Genomic DNA, 20,062 nt, shown 5'->3' on the forward strand with positions numbered 1-20,062 from the left:
ACCAGCCTGGCCAACATGGTGAAACCCCATTTCTAAAAAAAACAAAAAACAAACAAAAAAATTATCCAGGCATAGTGGCATGCACCTGTAGTCCCAGCTACTCAGGAGACTGAGGTGAGAGAATCACCAGAGCCTGGGAGGTTGAGGCTGCAGTGAGCCACGATCATGCCATTACACTCCAACCTGGGTAAGAGAATGAGACCCTGTCTCAAAAAATCAAAAAGAAAAATAATAATACCAACAAGGCATTTGCTGTTTCCTCAAGAGCCTAAATCTCTGAAATGCTTTCAATTATGTATTTCTGCTTAAACAGTATTTATTTTGATGTAATGCTGTGCTAAAACCAGACCACATCGCACCCTAGGTTTATACGGGCTCTTCAATTAATCACCAGGTTCTATCAATTCTACCTCTTTCTACCTCTCAAATGTTTCTTAAATCCATTCACTTATCTCCACACCCATTTCCACTTTTGAATTCAAGGCATCATCATCCCCTAAGAGGTAACCCTGTTTCCAGTTTGCTTCCTTGTTATCCATTCTCCACAGAACAGTCAGCCTGAAAGGTTGCTGAAAACACAGATCTACCCATTTCACTTTCCAGCTTAAAATTCTTCAAATCCTTATCATTTCTCTTACAGTGAAATCCAATATCATCAACTTTGATTACAAAGCCATAAATATACTACTGTTGTTGCTTTAGTTTCCATCTCTTCTTGCACAAATCTTCCTATGGCTCTCCAAAGTGAAAACTTGTACCATCGCTTCCTTTAAAATCCCTTTGGATGTACTTTATAGCCCCTTATCCCCTCATTCCTATTTATTTGGCTCCCTCCAACTCCCTCTATAGATCAAGTCCCAACTTAAATGTCAGTTCCCCAGGAAATCTTCTCTATCCCACTCCCCAGATCAGGATAAACCCCCAACATATTATATATTTTTTTCTTTACAGGTTTTATCAATGACAGTTATAAAATTTAAAATATTTATTTATTTATTTTTAAAAGATAGGATCTCACTATGTTGCCCAGGCTGGAGAGCAGTGATTACTCACAGGCATGAGCATAACGTACTGCAGCCTTGACCTCATGGGCTCAGGTGATCCTCCCACTTCAGCCTCCCAAGTAGGTAGGACTACAGGTGCAAGTCACCATGCCTGGCTATATAATTACAAATCTTCATATTATTATATGTGTAATTGTAAAGCTTTATATAATTACACGTTTAATCTTTGTAGAGTTAAATGTTTATATGTATAAATTCCCTAAGGAAAAGGATTGTGTTCATTTTATTCATCAATGTCTTACTAGTACCTAGCACAGAGGCTGGAACATGGTAAGTAGTAAATAATTATTTCATGAATTAATTAATAAAAGGAAAATATATTAAAATTAACTTAAAACTTCAAAAAAAATGGAAAATACTCCTGTAGAAGGAAACATATTTTCAGATCAGCAAAAAAAAAGTACATCCCTTGACAACCAAAGAGATTCTAAGACTAATTGCTTAGCTTCCACAGAAAATGCACAGCCACGTGCAGAGGTGTGCACCTACGCAGGAAACCAAACTCTCTTACCCAGTATTGGGTTTTAATATCCTTTGAAGGCAATAGAGATATGTATGAAATGTGGGAAATATTCTGCTAGTTTTTCCTTAAAAAGTGTCACCTTTACAATCGGTTTTCACATCTTAGCCTCGAAAAGAACAGGAACTTGAGTGCCTTGAGACTGCTTCTTGGACCTACAGATGGATAATGGTGACTCTCTGATAAGCCTCTTGTCAGGTGAATTCAATCAGTTCTAGTAATCGCTAACTTCTTCTTCATATCCATGTGCTAGGTGACCTACCCCAGTTGGCTATATTAACTGGCTAACTCATTGGCCAATATTGATTATAATGGGTATCATCCTTAACTCCTATCCAGAACCAAATCCTGTAGCTTCCATTTGCCTAACACACTTTAATCCTTCCTCTGCTGCTCATCCTCATTGCCTTACCTAGCTTTAGAGGTTTGTTTGTTTGTTTATTTGTTTGTTTGTTTGTTTTGAAACAGAGATTTGCTCTTGTTACCCAGGTTGGAGTGCAATGGCATGATCTCGGCTCACTGCAACCTCTGCCTCTCGTGTTCGAGCAGTTCTCCTGCCACAGCCTCCCAAGCAGCTGGGATTACAAGTGCCTGTCACCATGCCAATCTAATTTTTGTATTTTTATTAGAGACAGGTTTTCACCATGTTGGCAAAGCTAGTCTCAAACTCCTGACCTCAGGTGGTCCACCCACCTCGGCCTCCCAAAATGCTGGGATTACAGGCGTGAGCCACCGCATGCAACCTAAAAATGCTTGTTCTATACATTGCCATATAACTAAGGAGTTAAGAATAATAAAAAGGCTTGCTTTAGCAGCACATATACTAAAACTGGAATGATACAGATAAGATTAGCATAAGTTCCTGTGTAAGGATGACATGTAAATAAATGAAGCATTCCATATTTTTTTCCAAAAGAAAAAAAAGAAAAGAATAATAAAAAGTAAAAAGTTGTTGTTGCTGTTTTTGTTGTTGTTGTTGTTTTGAGATGGAGAGTCTCTGTCACCCAGGCTGGAGTGCAGTGGCGTCATCTTAGCTCACTGCAACCTCCACCTCCTGTGTTCAAGCAATTCTCCCACCTCAGCCTCCTGAGTAGCTGGGATTACAGGTGCGTACCACCATGCCCAGCTAATTTTTGCATTTTTAGTAAAGATGGGCTTTCACCATGTTGGCCAGGCTGGTCTCAAACTCCTGACCTCAGGTGATCCTCCCACTTCAGCCTCCCAAAGTTCTTGGATTATAGGTGTAAGCCACTTCTCCCAGCCAGAAGTAATTATTTACTACTTTCTTTATTTCCACTTAGAATGTGAGATGAGTAGAAACAGTCTCCTAAAACCAGAAGCATTAAACCTTATTTTATATAAAATCATAAGTGAATCCTGAAGAAAATCATGAAGTGAATTCTGAAGAAAACCATAGTTGTTTATCTTGGAATTCTACATAAACCAAATACCACATTTCTCCAAGTCAAAATTTTGTTTCTCTGAAAAACACATACAATTTTATGTTGACAGATTTGATAGCAGTGAAAAAACTTGCAGTTCACTAGAATGAGACCTGCAAACCCACCATAAAGTAGCAAGTTTAGAGGCCGAGGTGAAGAAAAGTCGGCAAAAACTCAAACCGAGAGCTTCTATTTTCTCTGTGTTATAGAAGGAAGTGTCTTCCATGGATCTTCTAGCAGTTAGCATCATGGTAAAGATAAGTGTTTAATAAATGTTTGTTAAATGAATTAATCTGAGCATGAAGGGTGCTGGGGATATGAAAGAAGAAGAGATGCACCTTGAGGAGCGGCGAACAGTGGCTGTGATGTGCCCAGTGTTGTATTAGAAACCATTATGGAGTATATATGCTCATATGTGGTTTCTGCCCTTAATCCTTTTCAAAGAGAATATTGGTTGACTTTCATTCCTAACAACATGGTGAGCTAAATATCTTGGATCACTCTCCTTCTAAAGCAATCTAAAATACTTGATCTTTTTTCACAATATCTAAATCTTTTTTTTTTCTTTAGAAACAGGGCCTCCCTCTGTCACCCAGGTTGTGGCATGATCATAGCTCACTGCAATTTCTAGGCTTAAGCAATCCTTCTACCCCAGCCTCCTTGGTAGCTAGGATTACAGGTATGTGCCACTACAACCGGCTAATTTTTAAAAATTTTGTGGAGGGATGGGGTCTCTCTGTGTTGCCCGGGCTAGTCTTGAACTCCTGGTCTCAAGCAATCCTCCTATCTTGGCCTCTCAAAGTGCTGGAATTACAGGCATGAGACACCATGCCTGGCTAAATGTCTAAACCTTTTTAAATGCATTGCCAATTCGGCAAGAATGAAAAGAATTCAGAAAAGCCAAAACTTGAGTGATAACAGAAACCCTGGGAAGTGAGCAAGCACTGAAATCAGCTTTAACTCTAAGTATACCTGCCTATGCCCTGGTGATCTGGAACTGTTATTTTGATGGCTACACAGGGACAGAGACACAAGAGATAGGCCTAGGGCTTCCCAAGGTGAAGATTCAGAGAGAAGTTTCCCATGCAAATATGAAAATTCAAAGAGTTACACCATAAATATGATGGTGAATAAGAAATTAGCCCTCTTTGCAGAGCAATTACGGCAAGAAGATATGCTTATTTTCCCATTTGTGCTAATGGCCGAGGTGGGAGGAAGGGAGCACAGAATTTCATCCTGATGCTTCATAATTACATCAGTTGACCCCTAGATAGCTGTGGAACCTAATTAACTCTTTCTTTGTGATCTAAAAATGTGGGGCAAGGAATTAAATGTAAAGTGATCCCGGATTGGAATTGTTCTCAGATGACTGACAGAAACCAACACAAATTTTCTCTGGAGGAACACAGCTTCTACTGAATTTACAGATAATCCCCACAGATAATGTTCCAAGAAACATGAATATACAGTCAAAAAACCTAAAACTTATAAGAAAACAAATGATAAATGGGAATCTGAAGGAACAACAGCCAGAAGAAAGACCTACAAAAATTTCAGATACAGGAATTATCACAGGCAGAATGTAAAATAATTCTGTTTACTATATTTAAAAAAAAAAAAATGATAGAAAGTATAAGAACAAAAGACTTTTAAAATGACCAAAGGTTTTTTAAAAAAATTGTGAAGCAGAATCTCTAGAATTGAAAAACATAATTAAAATTTAAAACTCAATAAAGAGTTTAAATAGCAGATTAGTCACATCCAAAGAGAGAATTATTAAACTAAAACAGTATATTCAAATAAGTTATCCTTGCATCTAATTTCTGGACTTCAGTTAAAAAAAAGAAAAAAATAACAAATAAGTGATCCAGAAGACAGGACAGAGAGAGAATAGATGAAAAATATGAAAGAAGGGTTAGAAGCTAAAAGTAAGACTATTTACTACATTTTTAATCAAAATTCCAGAAGGAGACACAAAGAGAATGAAGCAGAGTCATTAACTGAAGTTTTCTAGAATTGTTGAAAGGTACAAATATTCATATTCAGGGAGTCAAATGAATCTTAAGAAGGAAAAAAAACAAAGAATCACCACCTTAGCATATCGTAGTGATTCTGCGATACAAAATATGCACATAACAAAAAACCAAAAGAAGTTAGTGAGAAAACATGTATTACCTACAAAGAAAAGATAATTCAATTAATGACTGATTTTTCAAAAGGAACATTACAAACCAGAAAACAGTGGAATAAGATCTTCAATGTGTTGGGAAAATAGTTGTCAATATGGAATTTGTGCCTGGCAAAATTATCTTTCTCAAGAATGAGTAAAAAATGAGAGCATTTACCACCAAGAGCAGTTCATTAAAGGAAATTTTAAGAACTTGGCTCAGACAGAAAAAAAAAAAAAACTGACCTTGAATAATAGTCTAAGAGGCAAGAAGGCATGGTGAATGAAGACACTGGTAACTACGTGATAAATATTTTAAACGATTGCAGGAAACAATAATGACACTGTCTGATTGTGGAATGTATGACTCATGTAGAACTGGAATACTAGAAAATAATAGAATATAAACTAGGCACAGTGGCTCATGCCTGTAATCCCAAGACTTTGGGAGGCTGAGGTGGGCAGATCACTTGAAGTCAGGAATTCAAGACCAGCTTGGCCAACATGGTGAAACCCCGTCTCTACTAAAAATACAAAAATACAATAGCTGGGTGCAGTGGCGCGTGCCTGTAATCCCAGCTACTCAGGAGGCTGAGGCAGGAGAATTGCTTGAATCCAAGAGGTGGAGATTGCAGTGAGCCGAGATCATGCCATTGCACTCCAGCCTGGGGAAAAGAGTAAGACTCTGTCTCAAAAAAAAAAAAAAAAAAAAAAAAAAAAAAAAAAAAAAAAAAAAAAAAAAAAAAAAAAAAAGAAGAGAATAACAGAAATAAATGGAGGAAAAGAGTATAAGCAAAATATAAGCATTATAAGGCCCTTTTGTTTATTTTTGTGGAGAAAGATAAATAACTTGAGATATTGTTATATACGCATGTTAAAATGTATAGGGTAATCATTGTTTTAAAAAATAGACATTCTGAGCCTGGGCTCAGTGGCTTGTGCCTGTAATCCCAGCATTTTGGGAGGCCGAGGCGGGTGGATCACCTTAGGTCAGGAGTTCGAGACCAGTCTGGCCAACATGGTGAAACCCCGTCTCTACTAAAAGTACAAAAAATTAGCCATGCATGATGGTGCATACCTGTAATCCCAGCTATTCAGGAGGCTGAGGCAAGAGAATCGCTTGAACCCGGGAGGCGGAGGTTGCAGTGAGCCAAGATTGCGCCACTGCACTCCAGCCTGGGTGACAGAGTGGGACTCCATCTCAAAATAAATAAATAAATAAATAAATAAATAAATAAAAATAGACATACTGAGTGTAACTGCCAAACTGATAGATCGGGCAAAATGAAATAAAGACAAAGAGTATTCATCTAAAAGAAAGAGTTTTTAAATAGCATGACACATAGAAAGCACAAAATTATGTGATAAAAATCTAATTAGGGCTAGGAGCAGTGGCTCATGCCTATAATTCCAGCACTTTGGGAGGCTGAGGTGGGAAGATCACTTAAGCTTAAGAGTTCAAGACAAGCCTGGCCAACATGGCGAGACCCTGTCTCTACCAAAAATACAAAAACAATAGCCGGGCATGGTGGTGCATGCCTGTGGTCCCAGCTACTCAGGAGGCTGAGGTGGGAGGATCTCTTGAGCCAGGGCTTGGGGAGGCTGCAGTGAGCTGAGATCACATCATTGCACTCCAGCCTGAGTGACAGAGCAAGACCCTGTCTCAAAAAGAAAAAAAAAAAAAAAAAAAAAATCTAATGAGGTCACTAATCACAAAAAATAAACTTGGGTTAAATACATCAAGTGAAAGAAAAAGGTTGTCATATGGAAGGAAACCCCCAGCTCTGTGCTGTTTGTAAGGGACACACCAAATACTAATGGATATAGAGGCTGCTGTGTCACATCCACTAGGATGGCTGTAGTTTAAAAGAAGAAAAAAATAACTCTTGGTAGGAATGTGGAGAAATCTGAACCCTCATACATTACTGGTGGGAATGTAAAATGGCGTACCCTCTTTGGAAACAGTTGACAACTCCTCAAAAAGAGACAGGATATCATAGAACCCAGCTATTCCATTCCTAAGCATATACCCAAGAGAATTAAAAACATATGTTCACATACAGGCCAGGCACGGTAGCTCACGCCTATAATCCCAGCACTTTGGAAGGTCAAGGCAGGAGGATCACTTGAGGTCAGGAGTCCAAGACCAGCCTGGCCAACATCGCGAAATCCCATCTCGACAAAAAATACAAAAAAATTAGCCAGGCATGGTGGCACGCACCTGTAGTTCCAGCTACTTGAGGGGCTGAGGCAAGAGGATTGCTCATGCCTGGGAGATCAAGGCTGTAGCAAGCCATTTTTATGCCACTGCACTCTAGCCCCTGTGACAAAGAGAGACCCTGTCTCAAAAAAATAAAAATAAAAACATATGTTCACATACAAAAAAAGTGTATAACATGTAAAAAAACATGTTGACATAGGTTGTACATGAATGTTCGTAGAAGCATTATTCATAATAGCCAAAAAGTAGAAACAACTAATGTGTCCATCAACTGATGAATGGTTAGAGTGCAAAATGCAGCAAATCCATGCCATGGAATATTAGTCAGCCATAAAGAATGAAATACTGATACGTCATGGATGAACCTTGAAAACATTAAGCTAAAGGAAAGAAAACAGAAATGAAAGGTTTCATATTGAATGATTTCATTTCTATGAAATGTCCAGACTAAGTAAATTTATAGAGACAGCAAGTAGATTCGTGGTTACCAGAGGGTGAGGGAGGGGGAAATTAGAAGGTACAGAATGATTTTTGGTACAATGGAAATATTCTGGAATTAAATAATGATGATGATCATAATATTTTGACTATATTAAAAACTACTGAATTGTACGTTTACAATTAAAGTAGTGAATCAAAAAATAAAGGTACACCAAACCAAAGGGATGGAAAAATATATATCATGTATGCCACATAAATGTTAACTAAGAGAAAAACTGAGATTGCTGTATTAACAGCACACAGAGGCTTTAAGGCAAAAGAGACCATTTACAGTAAAAAAGAGCTTAGCTGGGCACGGCAGCTCACGTCTGTAATCTCAACTACTTAAAAGTCCAATTCACCAGGAAGATACAACAATTTTACATGTATAGTCATTGAATACCCATAGATCCAAAATAAAGCAAATTTGGCAGAACTACTAGGACAAATTGAGGAATCTACCATCAGAATTGTAATTTATAACACATATCTTTCAAAAATTGACGGAAGCAGCAGGAGATGAAAAGTAAGGAAAATGAATATTTGAACAGAAGAGTTAACAACACTGATGTAATGCAGGGGTCAGCAAACTTTTTCAATAAGAGGCTAGACCGTAAATATTTTAGATTTCTGTGGGCCATATCACTGCCATTGTAGCACAGAAAACACCATAAACAACACATAAATAAATTGCCATGCTTGTGTGTTAATAAAACTTTACTGAGAAACACAGGTAGTGGGCCACATTTGGCCTGCCAGCCATAGTTTGCCAACTTCTGATAATATATAGATGTAGAAAGGCTAAAAAACAAGCAAACAAAAACCTTCACCTTAAGAAGTTAGAAAAATAAACTTAAGGAAATTGAAGGAAAGATTTTTTTTAAAGAAGCAACAATTAATGACATAGGAAAAAATTATACCATAGAGATGAACAAGCCAAAAGTTGATTTTTCAATAAGACATAAAATTAACAAAATTCTGTTGAGATTAATCAAATGAATGACAGCATAAAGGAACAATGGCAAAAATGGAAAAGATTAAACATATAATAGATGCTTTAGACTTTCGAAAGACCCTGTCTCTGGCCAGGCGCAGTGGCTCACACCTATAATCCCAGCATTTTGGGAGGCCAAGGTGGGTGGATCACTTGAGGTCAGCAGTTCCAGTGGAGCCTGGCCAAAATGGCAAAACCCCATCTCTACTAAAAATACAAAAATTATCCAGACCTGGTGGTGCATGCTTGTAATCCCAGCTACTTGGGAGGTTGAGGCAGGGGAATCCGTTGAACCCAGGAGGCGGAGGTTGCAGTGAACCGGGATCACACCACTGCACTCCAGCCTGGGTGATAGAGCAAGACTCCATCTCAATAAACAAATAAATGAAAGATCCTGGCTCTAAAAACAAACAAACAAACAAACAAAAACAATGAACAGCACTCAATAGCTTCACTGGTGAGTTCTGCCAAACATTTAAGGAACTCTCGTTTCAATCTAACACTAACTCTTTCAGAAGCTATCATAATTTGTATACCAAGATCTGGCAAGAACAATAGAAGAAAATTACATAAATGCAAAAAATTTAAACTAAAAATTAGCAAATGAAATCCAAGATGGTATATCATCACTAAATCAGATTATACCAGGAATGCGAAGTTTGTCCGAAATTTTAAAAATGAATTAATTTAATTCCCCAAGTTGTAGATTAAGGAAGAAAAATAAAATGATCATTTCAAAAGTTGTAGACCAAATTCAACATCCATTTAGGATAAAATCTCTTAGCGAACTAGGAATAGAATAGAAATATCTTGACGTAACAAAGGACATCCACACCCCATAAAAGGAGCTTCCACAAATGACAAAACATTGAAGGCATTCTTTTTGAATCAGAGAATAGGTGAAGTTGCCTGCTAGACCACTTCTCTTCAAGATTCTTCTGTAGTTCCCAGCCATTGCAATAAGGCAAAGGACAAGAAATAAAATGTATATGGGTTGGAAAGAAGAAATAAAATCACCCTGTTCCCGAATAGTCTGGATATATATATAGAAAATCCAAAAGAATCTATGGACAAATTATTAGAATTAATAACAGTTTATAACATTTCTGGACATTAAATAAATACAACGATCTATTGCACTTGTATACATTATAAGCAACAAACAGAAAATAAACTTCTGAAAAAATATCACTTCCTGAGTCATATTAGTAAATTACATATTTGGAGAAGTTCTAATTGCATTGGTTTTTAAAAGTATTTGGTATAATGTGTATAACATCCTCTTATTTTCTTTTGAATACCTGCAGCATCTTCGGTTACCTCCCCCTTTTCAAATTCTGATTTAATTTCATTTCTCCTTTTTGTGATGGGAGAGCCAAAGACCAACAATAGCCAAGAAATCCTTAAAAAGAAGAAAAAAAAATGGTAGGACATTTCTCACAAGATATAAGAACTGATTATAAGACCATAATACTTAAAATAGCATAATTTTGTTGTAGGCCGAGACAATTGGACCAATAGAACAGAATAGAAAGCAAAGAAACAGACCTCAAAACAGAACTTTTAAGAGGCTTGGCTTACATTTGGACATTTGAACTATGACAGAGGTAACAATCCATTACTGGGAACTATACAGTAAATGATCCTGAGACAACTGGCTGTTCGTATGGACAAAATGAAATTTGATCTCATACAAGACTCACAAAAATCAATTCATGGTGGATTAAACCTAAATGCAGGAGGCAAATCTGTAGAGCTTTTGGGAGGTGATGTAAGACAATATGGCATCATGACCTCAAGGTTGAAAGACTTTCTTAAATAATGCACAAGAAAGCGCAAAACATAAAGGAAAAGGTTTATACCTCTTATTTAATTAAAATTAGGAACTTCTGTTCAAAGAAGGAAGCCATAAATAGAAAAGGAAAACAAAAACCCTACAAACTGGGAGGTGATATTAGCAAACTATACAACCAATTAAGGACTATTACTGAGAATATATATAAAGAACTAGGCTGGGGCCAGGCATGATGGCTCACACCTGTAATCCTACCACTTTGGGAGGCCAAGGCAGGTGGATCACCTGAGGTCAGGAGTTCAAGACCAGTCTAGCCAACATAGTGAAACCCTGTCTCTACTAAAAATACAAAAAATTGGCCAGATGTGGTGGTGTATGCCTGCAATCCCACCTACTTGGGAGGCTGAGGCAGGAGAATCGTGTGAACCCAGGAGGCGGAGGTTGCAGTGAGCCGAGATCGCACCATTGCACTCCAGCCCGGGCGACAGTGTGACACTCTGTCTCAAAAAAAAAAAAAAATAGAACTTGGCTGGATGCAGTGGCTCATGCCTGTAATCCCAGCACTTTGGGAAGCCAAGGCAGGTGGATCGTTTGAGCTCAGGAGTTCAAGAGCAGCCTGGGCAACGAGGTGAAACCCTGTCTCTACAAAAAAATACAAAAAAAAAATTAGCCAGGTGTGGTGGCACATGTCTGTAGTCCAGGCTACTTGGGAGGCTGAGGTGGGAGGCTCACTTAAGACTGGGAGGCAGAGGTTGCGGTGAACCAAGAGTGCCACTGAACTCCAGCCTGAGTGACAGAGTGAGACCTCATCTGAAAAAAAAAAAGAAAGAAAGAAAAAAACATTTGAATAGGCTCTTAACAAAAGAGGTAATCTAAATAACCAATAAACATATAAAAAGATGTTCACTTCATTAGAAATCAGAGAAGTTCAAACTAAAGCCTCCAATATTTGGACAGATAGAAAGCCTGGCATAAGGAGGTAACCGTTTGAGCTAACTCCGACCCGTAGCCTCCAATATTTGCCACAGGATTGACAAAAATTAAAAAATAACAAACCAAGTTCATCAAGAATGCAGAAAAACAGGAACTCTCATCCACCACTGATGAGACTATAAATAGGGACAACCACATTGGAAATTATTTGGCATGTCCCATAAAGCTGAATATGTGAGCACCCTCAATCCCAACAATTCTTCTACTTTGTGCATATCCTAGGGAAACTCTTGCACATGTGCATCAGGAGACATCTACAATAATGTTTGTAGAAGCATTCACGTAATGGAAAAAGACAATCCTGATGTGGCACCGCCATAGAACGGATAAATAAATAATGATACACTTATGCAATGGAATACCATGCAGCAGTGAAAATGAACTCAGCAGCATGCATCAACATGGAAGACTCTTACAAACACAATGTTGAGCCAATTAAGCAAGACACAGAAGAGTTCACATACTGTAATCCCACTAGTATAAAATTCAAATGCAGGCAGAACTTAATGAGTCACTGTTTAAGGATCCAAAGTGGTGAGTAAGGGACAGTGATAGATATGCATTCAGAATAGTAGTGACCCACTGGGATGGAGAATGGGGAATAAAGGGGGTGGGACCTAGCGGGAACACACTGGGATATTGTAGGAAAATGGTAGTCTCTCATTCTTGAGCTGGGGGGAGCAGTAGGTCTTTGTATTATTGTTAATGCTTTATGCTGTTCACATACATTTACAAATATTCCTGTTATGTATTATTTAGTAACAATTTTTTTTCTTCAAAAAGAAGATGAATACGCTAATTCTCATTTAGAAGGAAGAAAGGGGGAGGGAGGAAAAAAGGAAGGAGAGGAAGAAGGGGAGAAGAGTGCATAAGTTGGAATCTAGATGCTTGTTGGTATCCAGCAAAGAAGAGATTAATGGGAGCAATAACAACAATTGGAAAGGTAGCCAGGAGAGGTGGCTCATGCCTGTAATCTCAGCACTTTGGGAGGCTGAAGCAGGTGGATCAATCACTTGAGGTCAGGAGTTCAAGACCAGCCTGGCCAATATGGTAAAACCCCATCTCTACTAAAAACAAAAATACAAAAATATTAGCCGGGCATGGTGGCTCATACCTGTAATTCCAGCTACTTGAGATGCTGAAGCATGAGAACTGCTTGAACCTGGGAGGTGGAGGTTGCAGTGAACCAAGATCAGGCCACTGCACTCCAGCCTGGGCAACACAGCAAGACCCCATCTCAAAAAAAAAAAAAATTGGAAGGGCCCCTAAGTGGAGGTAGGGTCTGGAGCTGGGCCTTAAGAGTTGACTGGATGTGAGACAGTGATGAGATGAAGAGGAAATAAAAGGAGTCCTAGTGAGAGAAAGATGCGAAAAGACAATACGGAAGGATAAGCATGGGAATATCCAGCAGGCAAATAGCGGGTCTCTGACTGAGACGCAGCTCAGGGACAGTGAGGAGGCCTGTGGCTGCAGAGGGGAGCCCAGGGTGAAGGACAGCAACACACAGATGGCTCAGCCCCATCGGGAGAACAGTTAAAGCCAGAATACTCAGTGAGGCTGCCTGGGAGGCGCCCCAGCTTGTGGTGACCAGTGTCCCCTCTGAGGAGTGAGAGGGAGACCCTGGCCCCACAGGGGTGCTGGAGCCGCCTGAGTTCCTTAGCTGTCTGGGGAATCCAGGTCTCACCCTCCTACTCTATCAGAAATGCTCTGTGGTGTAAAGAGAAGTCCCTACTCTTCATCTGCTGGAGCTTAATTCTGTGGAATCTAGACTTCCCTGTGAATAAAGAGAATGCAGGCTTCCCACCACCCTCTCCCCAGCTATGATTCTGCACCTGCCCTGAGATTTCCCTGGAGTTCCCCTCTCTGTGGAATGAGGTGAAAAACCCTGAAAACCATATGCCCAGAGGCCCCATTAGAGTGCGCAGCGGCTTGGGGATGCGGCTGTGTCCCGAGAGGGATCTGTTGCTGAGAGCCTGTGAGGCCGGGTCACTCATATGGGGTGCTGCTCAGGATGGACCCCAGTGTCACCTCTGGGTAAGTGGAACAAGCCAAACCTGGGTGGTTCTGTGTAAAACCACCCCCTCTTCTTACACATTTAGGGGCAAGGAAAGCTTTCAGTGGTAGATTAGGAGATGGAGATATATATATATGGTCATAAATATTGTTATTATCTCTGCATAGAAGGCTCAAATGCCAGGTTTTTATATAATTCGGCCCTTCTTGTTATTCAGATCTCAGCTGGACATTTACCTCATGAGAAAGACCTTCCCTCACCACTCCACAGAAATTAGCCCCTGGTCACTGTCTGTCACAGCTCTCTGTCGTAGGTGCTGGTCATAGCACTCATCACTCTACAACGTTCAAGACAGTCGGACGTTGTCTATTTTGTTGCTATTCTATCTGAAGTGATTAGAACAGTGCCTGGCATATAGGTGGTACTTGATGAATACACTATTATTATGTATGAGTGTGAAAGGACGGCGATGAAAAGGGAGAGTAAGACAGAGGAAGAAGGAAGGGAGGGAGAGAAGGAGGGAGGGAGGCATCCTAGCTGGAGTCTCAGCTGTATCTACCACCGGCATTCAGATATATGAACATGCCTGACAGACTGTTAGGTGGACCCATCAGAAATGTATTTTTATGAGAAACTAAGGCATCTCCTGGGGGAAAAAAAATTGATCCTAAAGTAAACGAAAGTAGAGAAGTAAAGTTGGTCCCAGGTACAAAGCCTAGGTCATGGGAGACGGGCTTAAATGTGATGTAAGCCCAGAATCGCATTTGTTAGTTTCAGTCTCCTTGAACTCATGGAGAATGGATGTGGCTACAAGTAAAACCTGAAATATGTATTCAATATAAATTATATGAAGCACTGGACACAAACAGCTCTTCTTTTGTATTGTATGTAAAATATAACACGGAAGAGGGATGGGGAGGTGAGAGGCATTCTGGTGCAGGAGCAGAGTCGTCTTGGCAGGGCTCCCCGGGCCCCTGAGGACTCTAGCATAACCAAGGCGGTGGTGCTGGCAGGAGACAGCGTCATCCCATAGCGGTAACAGTGCCTAGGGGCTGGCACTCGGTTGCACGAGCAGTAGAGGCAGAAGCAGGAAATAGCACCAAAGGGTGCTAGAGTGGAAAATGAGGACAATGGAGAAGCAGTACAGGTTTAAGAGCTCCTTCCCTGGGAAATCCTAGAAATAACCGGGGAAATTTGGAAGGAGAAGTCTATGGGATGCACATGTACTTTTCATATGGAAGCAAGAACCTGGCAAGCTATGCTTATTAATTTTTACCCATTTTACATCCAGTATGAAAATATAGGGGTTTGAGACATGAAAGTAAGGGAGACAGGTATATGCAAAAAAAAAAAAAAAAAAGATCCTAATAATGCTAGAAAAAAAAAAACAAGAAACAATTTTAAATATCAATGTTTTTAAATAAATAAAAGAACACTCTGCATTAGAGAGTTTTTACTCAGAAATGCTGAGATGCAACCACATATCTACTTTACAGTTTCCTTTACAGCTCTACTTTACAGTTACGCCAGCTTGGAGATCCCACTCTGAGGGATCTGAATAATGAGATTCTTCAACCAAAAGCCACTTGTAAACTACAGAAATCCTTAGAGAGATTCATCAATGCCCCAGGCCTTCTGGAGGTATTTAACTAGCCATCTGGAGGATTCTCCTGTCTCTAGACAATTATTTCACAGCAAGGAAGAAAAAATTGCCTGAGGTCTTCAACCACAGCCAAATTCACTGGAGTCAGTAAATGTGTCAGATGGACTATGTAGCTGCCACAGTTCATTGGGAACAAAACTTTACTCTTGAAGGGACTGCTCTTTTCCTATGGCAGATAGCATGTAGATGTGACCAAAAATATATATTCCAGATGCCGGAGTTCTTTTTTCGGGCCTTTTTTCAGTTTCACCTCTGAAACTGACTTGCTCAATATTTATCAGTAATGGTAGACTTTTACTATAGGAGAGAAATAAAGAAAAAAGCTGACTAGAGATTCATTATATTTCAAAACAAATACACATTCCAACCCATTCATCAAACTATTTAAGCCTTTTAACTAAGTAAATATTTCTATCTATTTCATAAGGATGGTCTCAAAATTGATTTTAAATTGCTTCACCAAAAATGTCACTATACTTCAAAAAAGATTGATTGTGTTGTTTTATTTTTACATGATACTCAAAATGTGATTTTGAATCTTGGCTTCATCACCTAAGCTGTATTACCAACAGAAAAGTTACTTAAGTTTTCTAAGCCTTAGTGTCCTTATCTATAAAAGTGGCATATAGGATTAAAAGAATGTATAGAGCATAGGCCGGGCACAATGACTCAAACCTGTAATCTCAGCACTTTGGGAGGCCGAGGGGCGGGGGTAGATCATCTGAGGTCAGGAGTTCGAGACCAGCCTGGCCAACATGGTGAAACTCCATCTGTACTAAAAATACAAAAAATTAGCAGGGTGTGGTGGTGCGTGCCTGTAATCCCAGCTACTTAGGGGGATGAGACAGGAGAATTCCTTGAACCTGGGAGGCAGAGGTTGCAGTGAGCCAAGATCATGCCACAGCACTCCAGCCTGGCTACAAAGAGCAAAACTCCATCTCAAAAAAAAGTGTAGTGCTTAGAGAAGTGCCCAGCCCATTGTATGCACCAAAAAGTGCTCTCTCTTATTTTTTAAGGTAAATCTTTCTTCCTTCTTGTCCAAATAGTATGGTAAATTCTAATTATTATGTACACAGAAATTGACCAGATCCAGTAAAATACAACAGAGCAGGAAGAAAAAGGACCCTGCCTGGAGTTTAGTCAATGGCTCACCACCTGAGACATGGTGGGTGCTCTGTCCAGATCCACTGGCTTCCCTTTGGTGCTTGTGTGTGTCTCCCCTCTGACTTCTGTGTGCCATGCCTGTGACTCTTCTTTGCATACTGTCTTCAGACGACTGGAGCAGCATCATGCGAACCTGCAGAGGACAGAGTGCCTGATGATTTCTCTCCCTCCCCACCACTCTCCCTGCCACCACCTCACTCCTACCTCTCTCCCTTCTGCTGGGACTGATCATTGTGAGAGTATGAAAGCCCAGCACCCTTGCTTGAAGTCAGATTAATTCAGAGGCATGATATATACTTCAGAGCTCCCATGTGGAATAAAGTTGAAGCTGCGCTCAGTGGGATGTTGTCTTACCTGACGTCTTACCAATTACTCAGGAAACACTTGCAGAATAAATCACTGTGTACAAATCCTTGCCTCAGGATCTGCTTCTGGGGAACTCAACCCAAGACCCACAAGTGGAACTACTCAAAGAAAAGTTTCAACATTACATCTACTTTCAGCTGTCCTGCAGGCATATAAAGTCAGTCTAGCAGCTTCTAATTCCTCCCACTGAGGTAGAAATCATTTTAAAAACCAACCTTGCTGCAGGGCACAGTGGTACATTCCTGTAGTCTCAGCTACCTGAGGCTGGGGTGGGAGGATTGCTTGAGCCCAGGAGTTCAAGGCTACAGTAAGCTATGAGTGTGCCACTGCACTCCAGCCTGGGCAACAAAGGAGACGCTGTATCATTTGGAAAAAATAATAATAATAAGCCAATCTAGCCATATGTAGAAAGCTGTAACTGGATCCCTTCCTTACACATTACACAAAAATTAACTCAAGATGGATTAGAGACTTAAATGTAAGACCTAAAACCATAAAAACCCTAGAAGAAAACCTAGGTAATACCATTCAGAACATAGGCATGGACAAAGACTTCATGACTAAAACACCAAAAGCAATGGCAACAAAAGCCAAAATAGAAATCTAAACTGAAGAGCTTCTGCACAGCAAAAGAAGTTATCATCAGAGTAAACAGGCAGCCTACAGAATGGGAGAAAATTTTTGCAATCTACCCATCTGACAAAAGGTTAATATCCAGAATCTACAAAGAACTTAAACAAATTTACAAGAAAAAAAAGAACCCCATCAAAGAGTGGGCAAAGGATATGAACAGACACTTCTCAAAAAAAAGACATTTATGCAGCCAACAGACACATGAAAAAATGCTCATCATCACTGGTCATCACAAAATGCAAATCAAAACCACAGTGAGATACCATCTTACGCCAGTTAGAATGGCAATCATTAAAAAGTCAGGAACAAGAGATGCTGGAGAGGATGTGGAGAAATAGGAACGCTTTTACACTGTTGGTGGGAGTGTAAACTAGTTCAACCATTGTGGAAGATGGTGTGGTGATTCCTCAAGGATCTAGAACTAGAAATACCATTTGATCCAGTGATCCCATTACTGGGTATATACCCAAAGGATTATAAATCATGTTACTATAAAGTCACATGCACACGTGTGTTTATTGGGGCACTATTCACAATAGCAAAGACTTGGAACCAACCCAAATGTCCATCAATGACAGACTGGATTAAGAAAACGTGGCACATATACACCATGGAATACTATGCAGCCATAAAAAAGGATGAGTTCATGTCCTTTGCAGGGACATGGATGAAGCTGGAAACCATCATTCTCAGCAAAATATCACAAGGACAAAAAACCAAACACCGCATGTTCTCACTCATACATAGGAGTTGAACAATGAGAACACATGGACACAGGGAAGGGAACATCACACACCAGGGCCTGCTGGGGGGTGGGGGCTGGGGGAGGGATAGTATTAGGAGAAATACCTAATGTAAATGAAGAGTTGATGGGTGCAGCACACCAACATGGCACATGTATACCTATGTAACAAACCTGCAAGTTGTGCACATGTACCTTAGAACTTAAAGTATAATAATAATAAAAGCCAATCAAGGTTAGGATGTCAACATATGAATGTTGTGGGGAGACACAAATTAGCCTATAATATCCATTATTTGTAATGCCAGAAGTGCCATTTCTAACCAATCACCGCCCCCCTTTATTTTGTGTATCGTTTGTTCTAAAAAGTGCCTGGTTTACATATATTAGTTATGCCCATTTACTCCCTTTCTTTGAAAGTGGATAGACCCACAGGTATTAAAGTGGACTGAAGATGAGTTGAAAGCCAGTGGTGAATGAAGAAATGCCTAACCATCAAAGTCACAAGGAAGGAGCCTTTACGCGAGAGTTCTGTTGTGTGAGCTACCTACCAGAGAAGGATGTGGCAGGAGTTGGCACTACAGTGATCATCAACTCATTCACCCTTTGATATGTTTCCGTGTACCTGTTGGCAATATATATAATTTTTATCATAGATTTGTTCTATACATGCTAGTTTCTGGAAGCTGAAGAGTAAAGTAATACACTATAGTTACAGAAAATCAGAATCCTCAAGAGAACTGATCAATTATAAGCAGTGAGGACCAAGCCAAAGAGATGGGCTTTGGCTTATTTTTGCTTTATTGCTTTATTGAGATATAATTGACAAAAATTGTAGTCCGGGTGCAGTAGCTCACACCTGTAATCCCAGAACTTTGGGAGGCCCAGGGCTTGAGCCCAGGAATTCAAGACCAGCTTGGACAACACAGTGGGACCCCATCTCTACAAAAATTAAAAAATTAACCAGGTGTGGTGGTGCGTGCCTATAGTCCCAAGCTACTTGGGGGACTTGAGTGGGAGGATCACTTGAGTCCAAGGTTGAGGCTGCAGCGAACCGTGATCACACCACTGCACTGCAGCCTGGGTGACAGACTGAAGCTCTGTCTCAAAAAAAAAAAAAAAAAAAAAAAATTAGAAAAACACGTTAAAAAATGTATGCATTTAAGGTATACAACATGATATAATATACATATACATTATGAAATAAGCACAATCAAGTTAATTAGCACATCTCTCATCTCACATAATTAACATTTGTATGTGTGGTGAGAACATTTAAGATCTATTGTCTTACCAAAGTTCAAGTAGTATGCCAGATAGTATTATTAACCATAGTCACCACTATGTACGTTAGATCCCCAGAACTCACTCATCTGGTAACTGGAAAAGCCAGACACAGTGAGATCAATACTGTAAGATCTCCTTTGTATGTAGAATCTTTAAAAAGAGAGAGGATGGGGGGGGCCGGAGAGAGAGAGAGAGATTGGCTTTTTAAATGGTTTCTGCCTCAATGGGAGGCTTAAGATGCTGCTAAGTTGGCCTGGCTGCAGAACAGCAGAAGTAGACGCACTATTGAAACTTTTCTTTGAGTAATTCTAATTGTGGCACAATTTACTCTCTCACCAGGAGTTTGTTGTGATTCTTTACACAGATTCTTAGAGTCTTTACACAGAAAAGATATGTAAAAGCTGGGTGCCATGGCTCATGCCTGTAATTCTAGCACTTTGGGAGGCCGAGGCAGGAGGAACACTTCAGCCCAGGAGTTAGAGAGCAGCCTGGGCAACACAATAAGATCTCATCACTA

At 39.8% G+C, this 20,062-nt stretch overlaps 1 protein-coding gene across 2 annotated transcripts in view; it reads right to left on the reverse strand.

Moving 5' to 3' along the window:
- The window catches only part of DCDC2 (doublecortin domain containing 2), a 234,902-nt gene that overhangs the window by 212,983 nt on the left and 1,857 nt on the right, over positions 1–20,062 (reverse strand). Inside the window, exon 2 of one of the 2 annotated variants that reach the window (XM_011998172.1) lies at positions 19,223–19,362. The exons of the other annotated variant lie outside the window; for it this stretch is intronic. The gene's annotated coding sequence lies outside the window, so the exon portion shown is untranslated. The remainder of the gene's footprint in view (positions 1–19,222; positions 19,363–20,062) is intronic. 2 annotated transcript variants of the gene reach the window in all.

The sequence above is a fragment of the Mandrillus leucophaeus genome, unplaced genomic scaffold (assembly GCF_000951045.1).
Source record: "Mandrillus leucophaeus isolate KB7577 unplaced genomic scaffold, Mleu.le_1.0 Scaffold56, whole genome shotgun sequence".
NCBI classification, from domain to species: Eukaryota; Metazoa; Chordata; class Mammalia; order Primates; family Cercopithecidae; genus Mandrillus; species Mandrillus leucophaeus.